Source organism: Triturus cristatus, chromosome 7, assembly GCF_964204655.1.
Source record: "Triturus cristatus chromosome 7, aTriCri1.1, whole genome shotgun sequence".
In the NCBI taxonomy this organism is placed as follows: Eukaryota; Metazoa; Chordata; class Amphibia; order Caudata; family Salamandridae; genus Triturus; species Triturus cristatus.
Window position 1 is genome coordinate 1,816,469,943 of NC_140590.1, and position 10,115 is coordinate 1,816,480,057.

A 10,115-nucleotide genomic window follows, 5' to 3' on the forward strand; every position below is an offset into this window, starting at 1 on the left:
ACAGCCACCCAGGGGTTGGTAGCAAAGACTGCTATATCGTCGGCAGAAGCTGTTATTTTGAGTTTGCTCCCATTTAATATTACAGGCTGCATGCCCTAATTCAGTACAAGATGACTTAAATGCGGGCAAACAGCAAAGGGGAGAGTGGGCACCCTTGAAGTGTGCCTCTGTGAATCGCAAACCTAGTGGCGGGGATACCTCCCTTCAAAACCCTTGCCGCCGAAATTATAATACTTCAAATGTAGGATTTCACTCTTTCCAACAGAAGATAAAACTGTTTACCATATTTAAACAAACAACGATATATCATAAACCAGAATTTTAGAGCAAAGAGCAAGAGAAAACATAGATGGCAATGTGGTAATCACTGCAATGATACACACTACATCAGTTCATTCTATAAGAAACATAGGGTATAAAAAAGCAAGAAATTCTCATTAAAAGAAGTTTCATACAAGTAAAAGCAAAATTTCAAAATGCAATTAAATTGGAGATATGAAAAAAGGCAATTGCTACATCAGTACTAAAACTGGTGCAAAATTCACATACAGACAATATCTGAAAGCCGAACCCTGTTACTACTTCATTAGACCCTTTCATAGACTAGGCCATCATATACAACAAGGGGCTTCCTTTAAATAATGGCATATGCAATAAAAGTAGAAATGACATAGCAAGTTGTATCTGTCAAGCGCTTACATAAGTGTTAAAAGCTTTCTTGTGTAGAAAAAATGTTTTCGAGAAAAAAGGGGTTGTAAAAAACTCTTTCTAATATCGCCATCAAATTTACAAAATAAAATAAAATGTATGGTGGATTGTGTAGCTCTCCCATCACATGGACACTTTGGAAGATTTTTGGTCTGCATGTCTCTTTCGTGGATTACAGTTAGTTGATGCAAGATACTCATCTGTAATCTAGTAAAATAACATTTCTTCTCTACATCAGTTGCCTTAACTAGGTACCCCTGCAGACCTTGGTGTATAGGTCCTTCCAAACATCTAGATACCGGTGGCTTTTCCAACTCCTTATTCTATCCCTCTACATCTCGCTTAATGGCAAACAAACAACTTGTATTCTTTTTTGCTAAACAGCAAAATGCTAGAAGGGCTTTCAATATCTCACATGAGCCATATATGGTATGTTTTCATAATAGCAAAGGGCAAGTCAATCATTGATTACATCCCTAGGAATGTAGTACAGTGCTACATGCCAAACATCAGGTAATAAACCCTCATAAACTAGCTGTTTCCAGAACACAAAATGACCTATAAAGCTAATGGCCAAGCATAATGCCCCAATACTTAAGCTTTTAAGTCATGCACGTAACGTAATGGAGACACAAACGAGTATAACCGGTCTCCTCAAACGCTGAAAACAGCATAGGGCCTGGTAGTCACAGAAATTATGACAAATCCAAACACGTGACCACAGTGGCCGAAAGTACTCTTAGCCCACACATCTTGAAGTATTGGGGCATTATGCTTGGCCATTAGCTTTATAGGTCATTTTGCGTTCTGGAAACAGCTAGTTTATGAGGGTTTATTACCTGATGTTTGGCTTGTAGCACTACGTATTATGTGTGTTTACAGGCTTTGTAATAAGCAATTATCTAAATGTATATTTTAATATATGATGCCATGTTTCCGTTCGTGTTGTCTCTTTCGTGTTTTGTTTCTCTCTTTTCTTTTGTTCTTCTTCTTCTTTCTCTTTTTGGATCTTGATCATATGGGTTCTAGATACTATCTTGATAATAGCATAGTTCTGGGACACGATAGTACAACTGTTGTTTGGTAGTTCAAAATTGTTCGTTTTGGGATGGCAGTACAATATGTTACTTACTTATCATATTTAGGCTTATCAGGACCTGATTTTGGCGTTTATTTTTTACGCCTGCCACTTGTTGCCAGGGATAAGGATGGACATATGGTCATTTTCTTGCTACACTTGATGTGAGTTCTTTATACACCTGCATTCCGAGAGAGAAAGGTCTAGAAGCGGTCCAATATTTTCTAGACACAAGAGATGCCAACTTACATGAACACAACGACATGCTCATAGATCTAATAACGTTGATTCTGGACAACAATTTCTTCCTACATGAGGGAAAGTGGTTTAGACAAACCAGAGGTGTTGCAATGGGCGCAAAATTGTCACCGTCCTTTGCAAACCTTTATATGCATCTATATGAAAGATCACATGTTTGGAAACACAGCCCATCTGCATATACTGAAAATATAATTTTATGGACTCGTTACATAGACGATGTGCTTCTCTTCTGGTCTGGTACGGAGGATGATTTGATCAATTTTATTGGAAGCTTAAATGACAATGTTTTCAATATACACTTCACCTATCTAATAAATGAAAAAAGCATTGATTATCTGGACACTACATTGTTTGTGGCAGGCCAAAGCTTGAGATCTAAAGTATTCCGGAAAAAAACTGCATGCAATTCGGTCTTGCATGCCACGAGTTCACATCCCCAGAAACAGATTATTTCCATCCCATATGGGGAAATGGTCAGAACCAGACGAAATTGTAGTACAGATCAGGACTTCTTTTCTGAAATTGAGAATTTGGAAAGGAGATTTATTAACAGAGGTTACTCGTCAAAGACCCTGTTTTCGGCAAAAGAGAAAATCAGTAAGGTCAAACGGGCTGATTTATTACGCAACACACAGAAATGTCCCAGGGCAGTGACAGTTAAAAAAACCAGCGTTGGTGATTCTCTTCAGTGCAGCTACTCCGGACTTGTTTCGAATCATGAATAAACACTGGCACATTTTAAAAATGGATGCTAGTGTGAGTAAAGCCATTACGACAAGGCCGAACATTATCCACAGCAGGGGGAGAACACTTAAACAAACCTTATGCCACAGCTATTTGAAGCCAATACCAATAAACACTTGGATACCGACACCGCCAATTGGCTTTTATAGGTGCGGACAATGCAGCATTTATCATTTAGCAAAAAACAAGCTAAAAATGTTTCAATACAACACAGCCAAAACATATAAAATCAATGAGTTCATAGCGTGCAATTCAAAATATGTCGTATACTGTATTGAATGTTGTTGCAACCTAATTCATATCGGTAGCACGATACGTACCCTGAAAGAACGGATTCAAGAACATGTGAGAGCCATAATGAACAACAACCTGGATTACCCTTTGGCTGTTCACTACAATGAACACCACATGAGAGAGGGGAAAATAAACATCGCTTTCCATGGTATTGAAAGCCTCAAAATATCTAAAAGAGGTGGAAATAATGTATTGTCTTTGAGAAAACTCGAAGGCAAATGGTTAATTAAGCTAAGGGCGGTAGACCGGGGTCTAAACATTGATAGGGAACTCCACACCTTTTTATAAACCTGTTGCTCTGAGCAACCCCATTTTAAAGGGAAGTTCTCCTAATCACAATAAATACAATGACTTTTAATAAAGGTTTACGGTATTCCTTAATAAATGAACATGCATTCAGTTTACATGTGGCACCATAATCTCTTTGTCCTATGTATGTGATACCTCTCAAACGTTTTTCCAAAGTCTTTACCTTTGTCTGTATAAAAAGGTTTAATGAGAGGACATCTTTGCAATTAATGTATAAAGTGATATTTGTGTTGTTTCACATGGGGGATGCCTATACTCTTTACATCTGTTTTCCTTTTTCTTTTTCTTTTACTCATTTTCTATTGTATAATAAAAGTTTTTCTTTCCGTCTACTTTCCATTCTGAATAGGAAGCAAAAGTGCAGTAACACTTGTGACCCTGCTGCGGTGTTTTGTAGTCTATTTAAATACCAGGAATAGACAACTGCAGATTAATAGTAATAATTGCAATCTATGATGTGGCTTAGTCTAAACTGTAATGCACACGTGAGGTTTCTCTGACATATGCGATCTTCTGTCTAGAGTCTGATCGCGCTTTGGTTATTTGCTGAAGTAGTTAGATTATTATGTTGGTGCTGTTTTTTGACAACGGAACGGTTATTTCCACTCGTTTTAGTTTTTATGTGGCAGTTTTTAGTCACTTCCCATGTAATATATATCAGCCCAATATGGCGGACCGGTTGGGAGTAAAACCTGCCGCGACAGTCCTCTTTCGATTTTCATTACCGCGCTTTAACGCTTTCTAACGCGAACGGAACACAGAGCACTCAATGCTTCCTCCTCGCCTGGAGTTCATTCCCATGAAGACCTCGTTTCGGGTAGGCCATGAGTGAAATAACTTATGGATTTACCAGCTAATGTTATATGTCGAGTGTGGTGAGGATTACAGAAATAACAATGGTTCAAGATGTGTGGGCTAAGAGTACTTTCGGCCACTGTGGTCACGTGTTTGGATTTGTCATAATTTATGTGACTACCAGACCCTATGCTATTATCAGCGTTTGAGGAGATCGGTTATACTCGTTTGTGTCTCCATTACGTTACGTGCATGACTTAAAAGCTTAAGTATTGGGGCATTATGCTTGGCCACTAGCTTTATAGGTCATTTTGCGTTCTGGAAACAGCTAGTTTATGAGGGTTTATTACCTGATGTTTGGCTTGTAGCACTACGTATTATGTGTGTTTACAGGCTTTGTAATAAGCAATTATCTTAAATGTATATTTTAATATATGATGCCATGTTTCCGTTCGTGTTGTCTCTTTCGTGTTTTGTTTCTCTCTTTTCTTTTGTTCTTCTTCTTCTTTCTCTTTTTGGATCTTGATCATATGGGTTCTAGATACTATCTTGATAATAGCATAGTTCTGGGACACGATAGTACAACTGTTGTTTGGTAGTTCAAAATTGTTCGTTTTGGGATGGCAGTACAATATGTTACTTACTTATCATATTTAGGCTTATCAGGACCTGATTTTGGCGTTTATTTTTTACGCCTGCCACTTGTTGCCAGGGATAAGGATCACCTTTATACCTTAAGGGATTTACAACACCCGGTTGGCCTATACAGCCTTGGATTGATATTTTGACAATTCATGGATTACTTGAATGGATCGGTTGAACTGCTTCTAGGTGAGAACATCATGTTTTAGGGTTTTTGTTTCTATCCATTTCCTTGGGTTCAAAAATGTTTTTCTTCTTTGTCTGTGGTCCTTGGTGGCAGATAGTAGGGACACACACTTTTTCCTTTGGTGGTGGTCAGCTATTTATGGTGAGTGATCTAACACTTTGGTTGCCACAATATGATTATAATTTTCTTGGATGCATAATATGTGTTATGGTATATAATGGAAAACATGACTTATTTATTTTCTTAAATTATAAAATAGGCATGACTTCGTAAATGCACTAATTGCCTACCCATAAAGATCACAGCTGTAACATTTAGACTTTCTGGGATTGGTGACTGTTTTAGGTTTGTGATTGTTCCTTTTATGTATTGTTTACAGCCTTGAAAAAGTCCTTTTAGGATGAAACACGTGTCGGCTGTTGTGTACACATTTCTGGATTGTTCAAGAAGATATGTTAAAGAAACGTGCAAGTGCCAATCCAAAGCTATTGATGGACTCTAATTTTCTGACATGCTCAAACATTTTGTGGATACCAGCTTCCCTGGTTTATTATAATTGTCGTGTGCTATAGCAATTGTGGTAAAAAATGTTATACCATCCTGTTAAGGTGTTCTGATCTACAGTATGGTCAAGGAAAGTTGTGTCCAGTTCTCTATGTGTAATATATGCTTGAATTATAGGAGTTTTCCTCTTTTTGTTAGGAGACAGGTGCCCCGCCATACCCAGAAGTTTGCCCCCATATGTAGCAGCAGCAATGCATTTGCTTCTGTACAGCTGTAGCATCTCACATATTGGGTTTTTTCCAATTCTGGTGATAAATCTAAACAGAGCCACTATTGTTCCTTTGAATTTAACTTTGCTAAGTCTATATAGGGTCCCCAAGATCAAGATTTTGAGAAGAGTGCACATAGCTAGGAAAAGTTGTGACCTTTTTCAAAATTATGGCCTCTCACATATCGGACTTTCTTCTTCAACTTCCCCCTTCCACACACCAGGATCAAGGTTTTAGCCAGGTTTAGTTTTCAATCTTTCTGCTCCATAAATGTAACAAAACTTTTGATTAGTTGTTGCAGACCTTTCACAGTTAGGGATATCAGGGCCGTGACATCGCCACGGGGAAGCACAGGGGTGGGGACCTACTCCAGGTGCATCAGCAGCTGTTTCTTGCAGCTTTCTGTCAACCCTATTAATGTAGAGGAAAAAAGTAGTGGGGGCTAGGATGCAGCCTTACCTTATATCTCTAGTAACTCTCCTCCCTCCAGCCAATTTGTCACACGAGAGGCCGGTGAGGCATACATCTTGGACAGATATGACCCATATCTTCCGGGGCTCCCTCTATGATCAAAGTCCTCAACAGTGAAGCGTGGTTCACCAAATTGAAGGCGCTGCTTGGATCAGTGAAGCAGAGCTGATCTGGCTACCGATTATTTTGAAATTAGGAGATCGAGGGTGATGCATTGCTCTGGTGTACCAATGACTTTCCTAAAACCATACTGGGATTCTTTTGGCACATGCATATCGACAACCCAGGTATCTAGTCTCTCCCAATAAATGTAACTGAGTCCATGAGCGATAGCGGAAGATAACAATTCCCATCCCCTGTCGCCTTTCTTAAAAGTATGGACAGTTATGGAATAAGTTCAGGTAGGCGGACTAGACCCGGCTGCACTGAAAACAGGGATCCAGATTGGTGCCCACAATGCAAAACAAGTTTTAAAGAAATCCACTAGCACCCTGTCGGGGGAGACGCTTTCTTAGCAGATTACTTCATGGTGGTCATCTCTGCTTCATCTGCATTGACTGCCAGTGTAAACTTGGCACCTTCAGCAGCAGCAAATAGCTCCATCTGAGCTTTAAATATACTCTCAAATGGTTAATCCAGTCGAGTGGGGAGACCACAATCTCTACTCCCAGACGTGTGCTGTCTTTAAAGAATGGGGAATTAACTACATTACAGAATTGATGCTATCTTTAGTACCCACGGCCTGTTTTTCACCTCCTTCTGATTTCCTTGCAATTTGCTTGTGTTCAATGGTGCTCAAACCATCTTGATTTCTCTATCTTTAGCCCTTTATTGGACTTTTCTTCAGGTTGTCTGCAATTGCTGATGTGGAAGGACCTCCAGTTCAGGACAAATTATGAAGTCCTCACTGTTACTTTTCACCAGCTTTTCAAGGAGGTGCTTCACTCAATTTGTTTAGTGGGTTTAAGAAGAATATGGTTACTGAAACTAGTAGCATCTACAGCAAGTAAACTAAAGAGGTTTACACAGTTCACTGAGAGCATCATCTGGTCTGTATAAGAACAGCTCCTACTCCTTTGAAAAGTTGGCGGGGGAGCTTTGCCTCCATCATCATGTTGTTGCAGTTCCATGTTGTACTTATATATAAGCTCATTAATACAGTAACCATATCTATTGTGGGGAAAATGAGCATGTTTATTTCCTCTTACATCAATGTAACCACAAATTCCTGCTGATGAATTCTCACAGAGACTAATATTAAAATCAGCTGCCTAGATATATGTATACATTCTGCTTCATAACCTTTTGTGAATTTTCCCTGTTCTTTATCAAGTTCCTCCACTTCCTCGCGTTGTTTGCTTTCAAAAAGTTTATTCTAATAATGTATCAATATGAAGGTTAAACTCATTTTAGACTGTAACAAAACAAGCTGAAAGTAGGGGGAATTGGTTAAGGCCTTTTTAAGAGACATTGGGGCTGAGCCTCCCATTGCCCGCCTATGGACTGATGGGGTTATAATTGCTACAAAGCCATCAATAGTAAAGTTTTCTGTATTTCATGTCTCCTGTAGGCATAGCAAGTGTTCAGTATGGATATGGGATTGCCCAACCTTTATTGCCCAGCTTCTATTTTTACACCTACAACTTTCCAGGATCTGAGATTTAGTGTATGAGTCATAAATGATAGATTTGTTTTATGTTCCTGGGCTACATTTGTTGTTTTTAAATTCCCTCCCCGGCTAGCTACACCTAGTTTTCCTTTGTTACCCTTCCGTCAGTCTTTTTCCTCAAGGATTCAGAGGGGGGCAAATCTGTTCACTGTTGTCACAGCAGAATGAGTATTGCGATTGCATTGGCTAGATAGTGTTGGAGGGCCCTGGGAGCTGTGTATAAACTCCAGTTGTCTGTAGAAGACACCCAACAGTACAGCAATACTCATCCCCTCTAAGTGTAGTTGACTTTGGTGGCTAAACTAAAGATTAGAAAGTACAGACTTCACCACATCAGGGATTCTAAAATGGACAATAAATCAATAACTATCACCAGCTTTCATACAATGACCTGTCTACCATGATGATTTTGTGATACAGGAGATTTGCCTTACAACCATGACCAGTCATCCAATAAATCACCTTGTTCCTTAGGCTAGACCAGCCTTCTTTGATGGTTTTCTACAAGATGGGCGCATTCTTCATTATAATACCAAAGGGAGCAGCATCAGGGAGCAAATGCAACATGTCTGGGTCAACTATTTGAGATGTAAACCAGGTATCATTTTTGCGTTGTGGCTCTCCCCCACCTTAACTGAGGTGGGTACCTCAAACCTATGGAATAGGATGGGCATGGCAGAGGTGGGTACCTTAGCCATGCCCATCCTATTCTATGGGTTTCTGTTGCCTGAACTCTTTGATTTGGTATTGTAGATACACAGCCAGAGGTTGTTGGCACAGGATAGTCAAACTTTTTAGGCTCCTGTGCTGTCATGGTGGGGGTTTTAGGTTGCTTGTTGGCTCTTCTTCCAAGTGCACTCTGATGGGAATTGTTAATATTCTCTAGCATGGTGATCCTCTTTTTAATCTCGTTTAGCTCTGTAAATACTGTACATTCAAACGAATTAAGCTTAGTAAGTTATTTGTTTGGTATCCCTTCTAAGGTATTATGAATCGATGAGACATATTCACACTTGGATCCCTTAATGTTATCGCAGCTTTTTGTCATACCTGCTCTCGATGTCTTAGACATATTTGTAGGTATGGCTCCTGTAATGGATGGATTCCTTCTCCGGTTGTTTACTCCTATTTGCAGGTGGTGAGGTTAGGTCCTGAGAAGCTGATAATTCATTAATTACATGCTGCTGATTCAAGACTCCGGGGGCTTGGGTAGCCTGCTGTAGAAGGGCAATATTGTTTGGGGCCCTAAGATCATCAATTACCAAAGAAGGGCTGCGCTTCACTGACTGCATGTTTGGTTGCAGCTAATCATTCTTCAACCCTAATCATTTCGTTATCAGTTAGAACCACGGCATCCGTTAGCTAATTTGTGATGGCATTAGCGGACTTTAAGCCCATTGGATGTCTCCCTTTTGGGCCTTAAGTTAATTTCCTTATAACCATTATAATGGGGCAGTTTTTGCTTCGTTATATCGAATAAGTAGAGAAATTCCCTACCTTTTAAATTTCACTGACACTACAAACCGGGAGGGGGGGCTCCTCAAACGGCTGTGGGAGGGTGAAGACAGGCCCGTCCTTTGGCCTGGGCTTTGCCGCTGGACAGTAAAGTGCTCATGAGCGTGATTACGGCTCCAGCAGCAGGGGCTTTTGGGGATTGTAGTCCCCAGTGGTAGAATCTCTTCCACGGCTTGGGGATTGTAGTCCCCCAGCGATGGATCGCTCCTCCATGCCTTCCCCTTCGGCAGAGAAAGTTCCAGCAGTGGCAGGCACACAAACAGTGTCTCCACAAGTACACATGTCCATGCAGTTTTCCTAATGGAGTGGGAACAGTCTGACCCAGAGAACTCATAGGCGACGGGACGTACTGAAGTTCTGTGTAACCTATACATACTCTTTTAGACTTCTAACTACGTACAGATAGTCTAGGATGTAAAGGAAAAGGTGGAAAGTGGAAACTCTATGGCAGTGGATGCATTCTTAGTACATCTAGTGATAGTAAAATGCGCCCCAATGGGAGAAAAAATGCATCCACCAAATATGCAAATACCAAACATCTGAAACCCTCCTAAAAGAGACTGAGCATAACAATAAAACAAGTTTAGCCAATGTTTTCAATGATAGCTTACCATTGCCTTCACATGCATGAAAGAGTTGTAAAACCACATTAACATCCCATAATGTAGG

At 40.0% G+C, this 10,115-nt stretch overlaps 1 long non-coding RNA gene across 1 annotated transcript; it reads left to right on the plus strand.

Annotated features, from left to right (window-relative positions):
- Positions 1-4,085: 4,085 nt before the first annotated feature.
- Positions 4,086-7,548, plus strand: LOC146813254 (uncharacterized). The gene is made up of 3 exons (XR_014966021.1): positions 4,086-4,211; positions 4,847-5,020; positions 5,398-7,548. It is a non-coding gene; the product is annotated as an uncharacterized LOC146813254 (long non-coding RNA).
- Positions 7,549-10,115: the final 2,567 nt, after the last annotated feature.